Source organism: Zalophus californianus, chromosome 8 (assembly GCF_009762305.2).
Source record: "Zalophus californianus isolate mZalCal1 chromosome 8, mZalCal1.pri.v2, whole genome shotgun sequence".
Lineage (NCBI taxonomy): Eukaryota > Metazoa > Chordata > Mammalia > Carnivora > Otariidae > Zalophus > Zalophus californianus.
The window spans coordinates 71,049,222-71,065,035 of NC_045602.1; the positions used below are offsets into that span (position 1 = coordinate 71,049,222).

General features: G+C 36.9%; 1 pseudogene; it reads left to right on the forward strand.

The window, feature by feature from the left end:
• Positions 1 to 14,354: 14,354 nt before the first annotated feature.
• On the forward strand, positions 14,355 to 15,047 carry LOC113936930 (annotated as a pseudogene).
• The last annotated feature ends 767 nt before the right edge of the window (positions 15,048 to 15,814 follow it).

The window sequence follows — 15,814 nt, forward strand, 5'->3', positions numbered from 1 at the left end:
AAATTACGTTTGAGATAATTTTTAGAAAAAGAGTGAAATATAAATATTAAAAGTGGACCTTGAGAAAATAAAAGTTACAGAATAAAATATAAAATTAAACTGTAAATTCAATTAAACAAAAAGAAATGTATGTAAAAACCAAAATTCCATCACCTTACTAGGAATGAGTCGGAAATGGTTGTGTGGTCCATTTCTGGCCAATGAGATGTGGAAGATGTGGGCAGAAGTTCAGTGAAGAGTCATTTTAACCATTAAAGTTTAGCTTTCGGGGAGAACATCTCTCTATCCTTACCAGTATAAAGAAGAAAACATGTCTCTCTCCCTCTTCCTCATAGCTACTCTAAGACCATTAGGGGAAACATTCTTACGTTGAAATTGCTATTGTGATTAGAAGATGGGAGTAATAACTACAGCCTGGATACCTGATGGTATTAATGAATTCTCAATCAGTCTTGAACACTGCCTCATTCCTAGACTTTATCATTTGGATTAATTATATTATTGTTTAAGCCTCACCTTTCTTGTAGCTAGAAATGTCTCCAATGTTAGGATTTAATAGTTGAGAGCATGTGATAAAAAGATAGAGTATATGCATGTGCATGTATATCTTTGGGATTTAGGGGAAATCACTTTTTTAAAAAAGATTTTATTATTTGAGAGTAAGAGCACAAGAGGGAGTGGAGGGGAGAGGGAGAAAGAGAATCCCCGCTGAGCAGGGAGCCCTAAGGCAGGGGACTCGATCCCAGGTCCCTGAGATCATGATCTGAGCTGGAGGCAGACACTTAACTGACTGCGCTAACCAGACGCCCCTAGGAGAGATCACTTCTTTGTAGTGGAAACATTTATACAACAACAGAGTGGACACTACTGGAAAAATTTACATGACATAGCAGAGACAGGTTTCAGAAAAATTGTGGAAGATCTCCACAGACATTACACACTGTGGTTTGAGTATCATATTTAAGGAGGAAGCAAGACTGAAAAAGATCAAGGAGAAAGCTGGCTTAGAGGAAGTGGGTAGATTATATCAGACTGATTTTAATATGGATATGAGTTGCAGATTAATTTAAGTGCAAACTTAAGAATTCTGTTTCCATGGTTTATAAAATTTCCTATGTGGCTAAAGCCAAAAGAATTTACTAAGTGGATGTGGTATTATATCAATAATTGCTATTTACATAAATAGAGCACACAAGTTGAACATATTTAAGTCGTCAGTAATTGTTAATTGGTTCTCGTTTTTATTTTTATTCTGAATGTCATATGGCTATGAATGTTGTAGAGTTTTGATGAGCAGTAAGACCAGATGTTAGCAAATTTGACAAGGAAAGCCTTTTTATTAACCTACTGTAATAAATACTTGGGAGGTAAATAGAACAATATAGTACTGTGTAATTAGTTTATTTAGTAAACCTTGATCATGTTCACAATTTTCAAAAATAAAAACATCTTGTTACCAAGGCCTGCTAGGAATTTGAAGAAAAGAATATGGACCTGATGTCACTGCAGCTAATCTGCAGAAGCTAATATATTGTCATTCTGGTAAAACTAAATTTCTCAAGTGTGATAACCATAACCATACTCACTCTGCTCTTCTTTGTAATGGCATTTTGCTTTGTCTCATTTTCCTTAGTGCTTATTTCAATGATAAAGTTTGGGAAAAACTTTAAGTGGCCATTCCTATTGCTACTTTTCCTTGAAGGCTATAGAATTCCTTATTTTTTCAAAAGAAGAAAATCATGGAGAAGGATTCTTTAACCAAACCTGGACATATAATCAATATATATCATAGATTTATTGTTTGTTTTCCAGGAATGCCATGACATAGGGGATCATCTTGTCAGAATTCTGCAAGTCCAGAGATTTCCATTTCTGCTTCTTTTCATTGTTTCTCCTCACTTAGTATAGTCTAGCTTATAGAGGCGTGGAAACCTCTCTGTTCCTGCTACCAATTTCACCTGTCATTTGCCACCTCTGTGTGTGTGTGTGTGTGTGTGTGTGTGTGTGTGTTGGAATGGACTTACTAAAGACAGAAATGGTACAATTGAGGCCACCTTATGCTAATCTTCCCAGTATTTATTTCTACGGGCCAAAAAACAACCTGTAGGCTTTTACATACTTGATTTTTAAGGTAAATGTTACTTGATGGATTTTCATAAATATTCAGTTTATAAGAAATAATTTTCTACTTTCAAAATGAATGGAGGGGTAGACAACAAAACAACCCACCACAAAATCTAAAATGGGGTCAAAGCTGACAGCTTAATATATAACAGAGCAGAGTTGATGTTTTCTGGGTCAGGAAAACAAAGAAACAGAGTGCAGAGAGAATTCATCTACAATTTAAAAATACTTCACTGCAAATGTGCCTTCAAATCTGTGCCAATTGTTCTTGGATCATGAGTCATTCTGTAATTTTTCTAAAGGAAGGAATAGAGCTTGTTGAAAAAGAGTATCAGCCGACTCAAATACGGGAGATGTGAAGCAGGACAAATGGTTAAATATTTCAATTTGTGATGGGGATTTTTGTGTCATTATTTTGTACCTATGTTTATTTCACTGTTTTCAGGCTCCCCACCTTTCAAACAAATGTAGCATGCTTCACAGAGGACTTCTGAAAGGTTGAGTGGTGAATGCGTTACTGGGCTGGAAGAAGGATGTCTGGACTCGGTTTCTCCTGCTATCCCAGTGCTTTTAACATCTGTGACTCCCAAGTGCTTAGTGTCCAAATGAATTTAACAACCTGGAGCTGCAGGGAGATTTTGTAGACATTCTTTGAGACCTATGATAGATGATATAAAAACAGTTAGAATTAGAGCTCTATGATATGAAGTTTGTAGGAAGTTATTAAAGCAGAGAGAAGTCATCAACCTCAAAAATATTTACACATAATCTATTTCACTTAGCATAATGCTCTCTTCCAAGGACATGGACGGAGCTAGCAAGTATTATACTAAATGAAACAAGATTTTTAATAATTCATTGGTCATGCTGAAAGTCTGTACATAGATGTTCAGATTTTTTAGAGCAGTGAACAGTATAATCAGAGATCGAGGCTTCAACATGTGGTTACAGCTCCAAAATGACCATTCAATTTTCAGCCTTGTATCTATATTTTAGTCAGGAACAGGGAAGGAAGGAAAAAACAAGGCATATTCCACCTCTTACAGGTCACTTTACATAAGTTAGAGACATTTCTAATTATGTTAAGGTGGCCAGAACATAAGCTCATAACCATACCTAATTCCAGGGGAGGCTGGAAGAATTCCTTTAATCCAAGTTTCCATGTACCTAAAATTAGACTAACATTATTTTAGGAAGAAGAGAATCTATATTGTCAAGTGCTAGATGGTAGTTTCTGCATGGGAAGAAAGGGTAAAAACATAGTCAATACGATCCATCCAGGAAAAGAACACAATTTGAAATAACATACACCCAAGACATGCAAGGTATTACTTCACAAGTGTTCTATAATGTTGAACAAGTGAGTAAAAATACTAATTTGCCAAAATGAGACACTCACTTAAGAATGAGATTACAAAGGAAATTGTAGAGGTAAGAAAGCCAATTGACAAGGCAAACTAATAAGCTGAAAACAAAACAGAATAGATAGATCTGAAATAGTATTAATAGATATGAAAGATTTCAGGTAATCATAAAGAATGCTGAGGAGAATAACCAATAAATGAAGAAATAGAGAATGTAACAGATGTGAAAGATAGCCAGTAAAAATCTAACATGAGACGAGTTGTGTCTCTGGAGTAGAAATCCAATGGATAGAACAAAACTATACTTGAAAAATACGATCTAAAATTTCCCTAAAATAAAACAAGTTGAGCATTCAGTATTGAAAGGATGTAGTCTAACACGGGAAAAGTGATGCAAAATAATGGACATTAATGTATACCTTTGTTGTCATGAATAGATGACTTTCAGTCATCTAGGTCGATAGAAGCATTAAAAGTAAAAAGCAAGGAGCGACTAAGCTGACTTCAGAAGAATCCACCATGGCATTCAGTGGTGGAATATAACAAAGAAGCATCTATTTAGTAAATGAAAAAGTGTGATCCAAAACCGTATACTCACCGAAGATACAGCTCAAAGACACCATCAACAGAGAAACCTCCTCAAACATAAAAGAACCCAGGGAATAGACCATCCACGTTCCCTTCTTGAAACAAAAAAGGAAATCCAACCCATTAAAACATGGATAGAAATTCAAAAGTCCAGAATGGTAAGCTGGGTAACTGGTAGTCAACATTGAATCTATTTAAACATTGAGCGCTGTGAATTGTGCAAGACTGTTGAATCACAGATCTGTACTTCTGAAACAAATAATGCAACATATTTTAAGAAAAAAGAAAAAGAAGAAGATAACAGGAGAGGAAGAAAAGGGGAGTATGTCAGAGGGGGAGACGAACCATGAGAGATGATGGACTCTGAAAAACAAACTGAGGGTTCTAGAGGGGAGGGGGTAGGGGGATGGGTTAGCCTGGTGATGGGTATTGAGGAGGGCACGTTCTGCATGGAGCACTGGGTGTTATGAACAAACAATGAATCATGGAACACTGCACCAAAAAACTAATGATGTAATACATGGTGATTAACATAACAATAAAAAATTTAAAAAAGAAAAAAAAAAACTAAAGAGCCATGAGAACTATGGGTATAGAATGGAATGTAAATGTTAAACACTCTGATTATATAAAATCAATAATATAATTCATAAAACTTGGGAGATAAAAGTACTAAAATAAGTGATAACGATTATCATTAGAGCAAGAACTAAATTGAGAGATCTCAATTTGAAACGTATCAAAAACATTTTTTATGGAAGTATAACATACCATGTTAAGTTAGTTTCAGGTGTACAATATAATTCAACTATTATATACATTACTCCTTGCTCGTTATGACAAGTGAACTCTTACTCTCCTTGACCCTAGTCACCCATCTCCCCATTCATCTCCCTTCTGGCAATCACTGGTTCTCTGTATTTAAGAGTCTGTTTTTGTCTCTTTTTTCTTTGTGTACTTTGTTTATTAAACTCTACTTAAGTGTGAAATCATATGGTATTTGTCTTTGTCTTATTTCACTTGGCATTATACTCTCTAGAACCATCCATATTGTTGCAAGTGGGAAAATTGCTTTTTTATGACTGAGTAATATTCTGTATATATGTACATACCACATCTTATTCATTCATTCATCTCTGGATGGATGGACATGGGTTGCTTCCATATCTTGGCTATTGTAAATAATGCTGCAGTAAACATAGGGCTGCATATGTCTTTCAACTTAGTGTTTTTGTTTTATTTGTATAAATACCTAGTAGTGGAATTACTGGATCATATGGTATTTCTATTTTTTAATTTTTTGAAGAATCTCCATGCTGTTTTCTGCAGTAGCTGCACCACTTTACATTCTTACCAACCGTGTGTAAGTGTTCTCTTTTCTCCACATACTTGCCAACATTTGTTACTACTTCTGTTTTTTGTTTGTTTGCTTGTTTTGATGCGTATCAGGTGGTATCTCATTGTGGTTTTGATTTGCATTTCCCTAATGATTAGCATCTTTTCAGATGATTGAGAATCTTTTTGTGTGTCTGCTGGCTATCTGTCATTGCAAAAATGTGTATTCATGTTCTTTGCTCATTTTTTAATTGGATTATTTGGGGTTTTTTGGTGTTGTATAAGATTTTTTTAAATATATTTCTGATATTGACCCCTTATCAGATGTATCATTTGTAAATACTTTTTCTTATCAGTATCTTATCTAAAAGACTTTATCTTTGTAATGATTCTCAATTTCTCTTAAATCTTTTATGGTACTCTGAAAAATACTAGCTATCATGAGAAACATCTATCCCATGTTGAACAGTTTATTCAGCTTCATTTCATTTTCTCATTATTAAAGTAAAATAAAACCTTTCATCAGAAATAACATTCTAGTCATCCTAAATACATATATCTTTATTTCCAAAAACAGTTGCCCCAGAAACTGATTATTTAGTAATTTTTTATGGGTGATGGGATTCAGGGATTCTTCTTGGTAAATTAAAACATTACTCAAATTTTTATGTGTATAAATCATTTAAATAGGACGACAAATCATTTTTAAAAAATAGCATGGTTAGTGAAGATCTCCCTGATGAAATATCATTTAAGAAAATATATGAAAGAAGTAAAAAAGCAAGAGTAAAGACGCTAAGGGATAAATACACTGGACATGCTTGAGGGACTTCAAGAAAGACAGTGTGATACAGTAGATTTGACAAGGAACAGAGCAGTACAAATAGGGATTATGTGGTGTCTTAAAATCCTTGTAAGGCCATTGGCTTTTATTGAGTGAGATGGGAATCAACTGGAGATTTTTTTAAATTTAAATGCAATTTAATTAACATATGGTGTATTATTAGTCAACTGAAGATTTTTTTACAGGAATTGTGCAGTATGGCTTATATTTTAAAGGTTTCCCTAGATTTTTTTGTAGAGAATAGAATGTAGGGCAACAAGACTGCTGGGAACGGGACAAGACAGGGGCTACTATGATAATTCAGATGAGAAATACTGTCATTTGAACCATGGTGGGTACAGCCGGAGTAGAAGATAAATGGTTGGATTCTGGACATTTTCTGAAGGGAGATCTCATGTGAAGTGCCAATGAATTGGATCTTAAATGTGAGAGAAAATGGATAATAACAGCAAGAATTTCAGCTGAAGTAACTGGAAGAATGCTACCACCCTTTAGTGAGATAGGGAAGCCTGGAGAAGGAACAGGTTTGAAGGCTGAACATAATAAATTCGGTTTTTAGAACTTCCAAGGTGGAAATTTTTCTTAGATAGCTAAGCGGAGAGGTTAAATAGCTAATTAGATCTGGGAGGATGTAATTCAGGGAAGCGTTCTGGATTAAGGCCGTGAGTTTGAAAATCATCAGCCTGGAAATGCTATTTAGAGCCTTTGGATTGAATGAAACACTGAAGGGAGTGTCAGTAAAGAAGGGTTTCATGGAGCAGCCCAGGTGTGGTCCGAGGAGTACAGCATTAGCAAAACAGACTAAGGTGGAGCTCCTAAGTCAGGTATTGGGAGGACCTGGAGAGTTGTTTCCTGGACTTCCAATGATGAGAGAATTTCAGGAGGGAAGGAGTAAGCCACTGTATCAAATGATGCAAAGAGGTCCAGGGAGATGACGACTGAGAATTGGACATTGACTGCAGCAACTTGGAGATGACGGGTGACTTTAAAAGAAGCTGCTTTGACAGAATGGTGGGAAATCCTGATTGGAAAGGGCATACAAGAAAATCAAAGGAGAGGAATTCAATTCTGAAATATAAGTATTGTTAAATGGGTATTTGATTATTCCCCTCCTTTCCTCACTTCAGTTTAGAATTCTTCTCAGATGATTTATCTTTTCTAGTTCTTTTTAATTTTACCTGATTCCTTGGAATTTTATTCAAACTTAAGGTCCCACACTTCTTTTTTTTTTTTTTAATGATTTCCTCCTTTTTATTGTTATGTTAATCACCATATATTACATCATTAGTTTTTGGTGCAGTGTTCCATGATTCATTGTTTGTGCATAACACCCAGTGCTCCATGCAGAACGTGCCCTCCTCAATACCCATCACCAGGCTAACCCATCCCCCTACCCCCCTCCCCTCTAGAACCCTCAGTTTGTTTTTCAGAGTCCATCGTCTCTCATGGTTCGTCTCCCCCTCTGACATACTCCCCTTTTCTTCCTCTCCTGTTATCTTCTTCTTTTTCTTTTTTCTTAACATATGTTGCATTATTTGTTTCAGAAGTACAGATCTGTGATTCAACAGTCTTGCACAATTCACAGCGCTCACCGTAGCACATACCCTCCCCAATGTCTATCACCCAGCCACCCCATCCCTCCCACCCCCAACCACTCCAGTAACACTCAGTTTCTTTCCTGAGATTAAGAATTTCTCATATCAGTGAGGTCATATGATACATGTCTTCCTCTGGTTGACTTATTTCACTCAGCATAACACCCTCCAGTTCCATCCACGTCGTTGCAAATGGCAAGATCTCATTCCTTTTGATGGCTGCGTAATATTCCATTGTGTATATTCTGTTGAGAATTTTATCCCGTCACATGTTTTCTCTCCAAAATTGCGTCAATATCACTGTTGATTGTTCTTCCTTTTATTAAATCACTCTATTCTTACTTAATTCTTTTGATATTCTCTCTTTTATGAGATGTCTTGTGTTCCCTCCCTGGTGTAAGTTGCTTTTTTTTTTTTTTTTTTCCTTTCTGTGTTTTGATTGCTGTTTTTCATGTGAAAGGCTGTCCAGTGCTACTGACTCAGATTTAAGAGTAAGGCCCTCTAGAGATGATTACAAGTTACCTGCCTGTGAATGCCATCAACTGAGGTCTTTGCTGGAGGATGATCTGGCTGCATAATTTGGCTTATGTGTTTTGTGTATCTTTGTCTTTTCTTTAGGGCTAGTTAGATTTCTCACACACAAAAATATCTTTTATGTTCCTCCTTGAGGTTTTAAAAATACTGTTTGCAGAATTCTGGAGGAACCAAATTTGGAAAGAGAGATGAGGATTTCATTTAACATGTGAATTTACTTTAACTTAATTTGTCTATTTTCATAGGGGTATAGCAAACCACAATTGTGCCTGGTGTCCCCTGTCCAAGAATCCTCTATTATTCTTTAAACATAATTCTTAAGGGGCGCCTGGGTGGCTCAGTCGGTTAAGCATCTGCCTTTGGCTCAGGTCATGATCCCAGGCTCCTGAGGTCGAGCCCCACATCAGGCTCCCTGCTCAGCCGGGAACCTGCTTCTCCCTCTGCCTGCTGCTCACCCTGCTTGTGTGCTCTCTCTCTCTCTCTCTCTCTCTGTGTGTCAAATAAATAAAATCTTAACAAAATAATAATTAAAAATTGAGGTTAAATTCACATGAGATAAAATTAACTATTTTAGAGTTGACAGTTCATTAGCATTTAGTACATCTACAGTGTGGTAGGATTGCCACCTCTATGTAGTTGCAAAACATTTGCATCAGTGCAAAAAGGAAATTCCAAACCCATGAAGCAGTTACTCCCCATTTCCCTTTTGTTCCAGCCTGTGGCAATCACCAATCTGCTTTCTGTCTCTATGGATTTAACTATTACAGGTATTTTCTAGAAATAAAATCATGCAGTAAGTGACTTTTTGTGTCTGGCTTATTTCACTTCCTGTAATGTTTTGAAGATTCATCCACATTGTACCATTATCAGCATTTCATCCTTTTTTATGGATGAATAATATTTATACATACATATATATCTCTCCCCAAAATTTGCTGACCCATGTATCAAATGATGGGCAATTGGGTTGTTTCCACCTTTTACCTTTGTGAAAAGCACTACATTAAAAATTCACATACATGGGGCACCTGGGTGGCTCAGTCGTTGAGTGTCTCCCTTTGGCTCAGGTCATGATCCCGGGGTCCTGCTCAGCAGGAAGCCTGCTTCTCCCTCTCCCACTCCCCCTGCTTGTGTTCCTGCTCTCGCTATCTCTCTCTCTGTCAAATAAATAAATAAAATCTTTTAAAAAAAATTCACATACATGTATTTGTTTTAAAATAGTTTGGGTATATACCTAAAAATATATTTAGGAATATATATTGAGGAGTGGAATAGCTTCTCATATGGCAACTCTTTCTAACCTTGTGAGCAAAATTTTTCCATGGTGACTGAACCATTTTACATTCCCCCTAGCAATGTATGAGGTTTCCAATTTTCAACATCTTTGCCAAAACTTGCATTCTTTTCTTGTCTCTCCTCCTTCCCCACCCTCAGCCTTCCTAGTAGGTGCTACGAAGTAATATCTGTTGTGCTTTTAATTTGCATTTCTTCAATGACTCATAATATTCAGCATTTTTTATTTGCTCATTGGCCATTTGTATATTTTCTTTGGAGAAATGTTTAAGTCTTTTATCCATTTTTTAATTAGGTGGTTTGTATTTTGTTGCTAAATTAATTATTTTTAAAGATTTCGTCCACTGATATGAGAGAGAATGAGGAGGGGCGGAGGCAGAGAGAGAGGGAGAAGTAGACTCCCCAGAGCGGGGAGCCCCATGCGGGGCTCCATACAGGGGTTTGACTGATCAAAGATCAGGACCCTGAGATCACAACTGGAGCCAAAGTCAGATGCTTAATCAACTGAGCCACCCAGGCGCCCCTTGTTGCTAAATTTAAAGAGTACCTTATATATACTGGATACTAAATCCTTATCAGATATATGATTTGAAGATATTTTCACCTAATTTGTAGGTTGTCTTTTCCGTTTCTTCATAAAGTCCTTTGCACAAAAGTTTTTAATTTCGAAAAGTCCTATTTATGTATTTCTTTTTTGCTCATGCTTTTGGGATCAAGCTAAGAACCAATTGGCAAATCCAGGGTCATGAATATTTGGCCCTATGTCTTCTAAGAGTTTTATGGCTTGAGGTCTTATTTTTGGGTTGTTGTCTATTTCAAGTTTATTTTTGTGTATGGTGTTGAAGCATAAGTGCAATTAGTATTCTCTTTTTTGAGGGCATATTCCTCTAGTCTTACGTTGAAGTTGGGGTCATGTTTTTACTCTGTTATGTGAACTCTTGGAAGAGATTTGGGGGTCAATCTTAGACCAATCCACTTATTTTCAGGCTCACCTTTTTTCCTACTTGAAGAAGTACTCGAACTTTCTCTGACCTTTAGCACAATTTGTACTGCCTCTTAATTTTTCTCATTGCTTTCCTGGGTCTTGGCTCTTTGCATTTACTGAGTCAATTGCCATTTGTCTTTATGCTGTATCATTTCCAAAAAGATTTTGCTACCATCTTTTCTATTTTGTTTTTTTTTTTTTTGGTTTTGTCTTAATTCTTTTACTGTTATTAAAATGGACTACCTAGAAAGGGAAGAGATAATGAGTTACTGAATCTGCCATCTTTTGCTTAAGGACTCCCTATTTGTGACTCCTAGTATAATGTGCCTTTTAACCTTCAGTAGATAGAATTTCTCCTAGATATGAGAAGAAAATTGGGGAAAAATAAATTTCATTCTTGTGTTAAAGTTTCAAAGGTAAAGCATATTATGTATCCCTTTGGAATTAGCATTGTCTGTATCAGCTGGAAACAGTGAGCCTCAAAAGTATATGAGCATCAGGGGGCAGAGTTGCAATTTTTTCGTCTTCTGAAAAACTTCATGGAACTTTCTTTTCTTATAATTTGGACAGTGTATTGCGTTTTGTTTACTTGAGAGGGAGCCTTCTAATAGATGTGGTATGGGACTTCCTCTCATAACTAAATAAAAAAAATAAATAAAATGGTGAAACCCCACCAGAAGTCAAATAAGATGAGTTTGTTTCTCTTCTGAACTTTTATAATTCTTCTTGAAAGAGGGAGAGAGTATTTCTATTATTTGGAAGTCCCATTGGAATCTGGAAATAATTTTGCAAAGAAAAAGTCACTATACAGATAGTTACACTTACATAGTGGCATTGGATCTTGCATCAGATAAAAATTGATAGAAATTATTGGTGTTTTCACTTTTATAAAGAAATAGATATATACACACATACATATGTATATATACTTATATATAATTTTCCTGAAAGATGTGAAATGTACATAGAAGGAATATTTAAATATGAAACAAGACATTATTCATGGGTGATCTTTTTCTTCTATTTTTCTGCATCCTTCCAAATGTTCTACAATTAATACATATGTGAATGTGTTTGTGTGTGTATATGTTAAATCAAAGTTTCAAAATTCATGGCTTGCCATATAAAAAATATATTACTGTTAACAGGTTCAGAATAATTTTTGCTATGATGAAACACATACATTGGCAATAATTCAACTAAAATTTATTGAGTATATATTATGTGTAAGGCCCTGTGCTATGACCTGTGGCAGATACAGAGAGAAATAAGACATGAATCTTGCCCTCAAGAAACTAGTTCACCCCTGAATTTAATACATACAATAATCAAGGTGATAAAAGAGAGGGTCTGTGAACTACGGCATTGTTTTGAATATTGCCGGTGCATGAGAATCACCTGAGGAAATTATTAGATGCCAATTTCCTTATTCCTTCCTTAACAGACTAGGAATTTACATTTTACTAAGCACCTCAAGGTGCTTCTAATAGATGATCCTTCAAAGAATACTGAAATAAATGATAATGAAATGGGCACTGATTTGAAAGATACATATATTTGATATGGCTCTTTGTTTCTGCCTGTTACTAGGAATGTGTTTGGCTAACTTGTTTAACCTCTCATCTTCAAATTCAATGTATGCAATTGAGATCATATTTACCTATGTTATAGGGATATTATAAGTAATGTAGATAATATAAGTTATCTAATCCAGTCTAAAGTACATAATAGGTGTTCTCAAGTATATAGTATGGCAATTTTTATCAGTTCTAAACAAGTCCTCGTGTTGGAGAGGGAAGAAATGCTCAATCTAATGAAGCAGGGAAGAAATGCTCAATGTAATGAAGCAGGGGAAACAGAAAATCTTCATGCAGAAAGGGAATTTGGATTAGGTCTCGAATGTTGAGCAAAACTTTGGTAAACTAAGAAAATTTGAACTAAATTTTGATAAAGAAGAAATACATTCTAGTCAGCAAAAACAAAACAAAAAAACATGATGAGAAAACTAGGTATGGTTGGAAAGCTGGGAGCTGTGAACATGAGTGGAACAGAGAAAGCTTTGATTGTCATGGAAGACAAATGTGAAGACATACCTAGTGGGCAGATCATAAAGCACCTTGAAAAGCTACCTAATGAGCTTTAAAGTATTATTAAATCGTTGTAAATTTAGTGTAATTTGAGCAAGGGAGTAATTAGGGCAGATAGGGTTTTAACATGATGATTTGCTGTTATGTTCAAAGGTATGTTCAAAGAGCAAGAGAGTAGAGGTAGGGAGACCAGTTCACAGGCTACGGCAGTAATTGAAGTAAGCGGTTAGGAGTGTCTAGAGTCAGGCAGTGAAGAAGAAATGGGGGAAAAACTCAAGTAGACACATACGAGGAGCATATCTGAAAAGGATAGCTAGAACTCAGGGAGTGCCTCAGGTTGGTTAAGTGTCTGCCTTTGGATCAGGTCATGATCCTGGGATCAAGCCCCATGTCAGGCTCCCTGCTTGAGGAGTACTTCTTCAAGTAGGAAAAAAGGTGAGCCTGAAAATAAGTGGATTGGTCTAAGATTGACCCCCAAATCTCTTCCAAGAGTTCACATAACAGAGTAAAAACATGACCCCAACTTCAACGTAAGACTAGAGGAATATGCCCTCAAAAAAGAGAATACTAATTGGACTTATGCTTCAACATAAGTCTTGCCAAGGGTCCTGTATGAATCTCAGCACTTCAGTTGGCAGGTAGCACTGGGGTTCTTGCAGGTTCCCTGTGCAAATCATCATTGATAATAAATATTTATTGAACTTCCCCTTGGTGTTGGAACTTGGACTCAGGGAACAGTAAGATGAATGAAAATGAGAAAGGTGAAGTCTGGAAATCACAGCAGGTCCACAAGGTGATGCAAGTGCCAGTTGTGAGAACATGTAATCAAAGGAGTAAACTGTTTCAGAGAGGGTACTCAGGAATAAGTGACCATGTGAGGGATTGAGGACAAGGTAGTTCCTAAATTGCACAAGCAGAATAGTGACACCATTCATCAACAGACTAACCTGGCAAAGATCTAGAGCAACTTGCTATTCAGGCAAGGTAGACAAATCAAGGGGAACTCATTTGGAGGGCAACTTAAAGAGAACCACAGAGCTATGTGTGCATATTATAAAAACTTACAAACAGGTCTTATGAGTGTGATGAGATGAAGAAAATTTTATTCATAAAAGTGCCTCTTATGGAAAATACTTTATTTACTTGAAAGGCAAGCAGCAACAACTATTCTTAGGATAAAAAGCTCAGACACTAAAGGCATCAATAATGGCCAAGATTTTACAGAAAGAGATTTTACCAGACGAGAGAGAGAGAGAGAGAAGTTGATAGAAGAAAGTAGGTAAGGAAGGAGAACAGATTACAGGACTAAATTAAAAATCCTTTCTACCACTGCTTCTATGTATCTTTAGCAAAACATTCCCATGAAGTATACATGTGGGTAGATTTTTAAATCAAATCTAGTAAAAGCTGAATTTCAAATTTAGGTGGAGGCAGGGTGGAACTAAGATAGTATACAAAGATGGGAAATCTGGAAATGCACATAACCCAGGGAAAATAAGTAGGGATCTTTAAACTACCACAGGAATAACTTTGGTCTACTGTGAACTATGGAAATGGTATGCAAATGAATTCACTTAGATCTACAAGGAGTTAGAGGGCAGAAAAATGGCAGCACCCATAAAGCAGACTGTTAAGGGGTGGCGAAGGGCTGGCAGTGCATCAAGGGGCTCTGGGCCAGTAGCCTGGGTTCTTGGGGCCACACTCTGGAGCAGCAGATCCTAAGGTGCCTGATGGGCATGTTGTGCCTGCAGTGGCCACCACTGGCCTCAGGTATTGCGGCTCTATTACAGCAGATGGAGGTAGAATGATGTATTCAGACCTTGAGCTTTGTGCTTTGGATGAAGCCCAGTAACTGGCAAAGAAGAAAGCTGACTTGTAGCATGCATTATAGAGAAGCCAATAAAAAGAATGACCACTGCACCAGAAGCTAGACAGGAACCTTGTTGTGTTGGTCAAAGAGAAGCTTGGAGGCCAGCATGTTTGGATACTCCCACAGGCAGAATGGCAGCCTGAGGAGACCCTCTGAGGAACAGCTGAGCAAACCGTGGCTGCACTCTGGGAAAATGACATGGAAGCCAAGTTCCTGGGATTTGTACCCTGTGGCCACTACCAGTTCAAGTTCCCTCAGGCAATGGTGACAGAGGAGCCTCAGGGTCAAAGTATTCTTCAAAGCGCTGCTATCAACTTTTCCTAGGTGGGGAAGAAGGACCATCTTTCTGGGCCTGTATGGAGGAGCTGGGTGACTATTTGAAACCAAAATACCTGGCCTAGGTTGGGAGATTTCTCTTGGACCTCTGATGTTCTCTGCTGCCTATGGATAATACTCAGGTCTGCAACTGGGGCCTCAAGGACATTGTGTGGTTGCCCTATCTTTGCAGGGAACAGCACACAGCAAACTAAATTCAGGAAAATAAATGAATTTATCATTGAAGAAAAAAAAGAACGTTGATAGCATTAGAGGTAATGACGAAGAACTGATAATAGCTCACATGTTCCCGTGCTGAATAATCAATAAATAAATTGTATATTTATACAGTGGAATATTATACAGTGAAAAGTCAGTGAACGACAGGTACATACATCTATATGGGTGAAACTAGAAGTAGTTTAAGCCAAGAACTTTACATAGAAGACTATGTAAAATAGGGCATTGGTTTTATAATACTCTAAAATAAGTAAAATAGTGTTTAGGTTGGAGCGCCTGGGTGGCTCAGTTGGTTAAACTTCTGCCTTCAGCTGGGGTCATGGTCTCAGGGTCCTGGGACTGAGCCCCACATACAGCTCCCTGCTCAGTGTGGGGCCTATTTCTCCCTCTCCCTCTGCTGCTCCCCCTGCTTGTGTTCTCGCTCTCTCTCCCAAATAAATAAATAGTCTTAAAAAAAAAAAATCGTGGTTAGGCAGTTTATTTTTTTCCTAGTGACTTAACCAGGAAGAATGAGATTTCCTGCAACTATGAATAAGAAGAGATGGAATTAAAGTCAGCCTTTTAACTTATAAGACTTTGTCATAGTGAAACGTCAAAAAATGGCAAATACCAAATTAGACTGTACATTGTAATGGTGGGT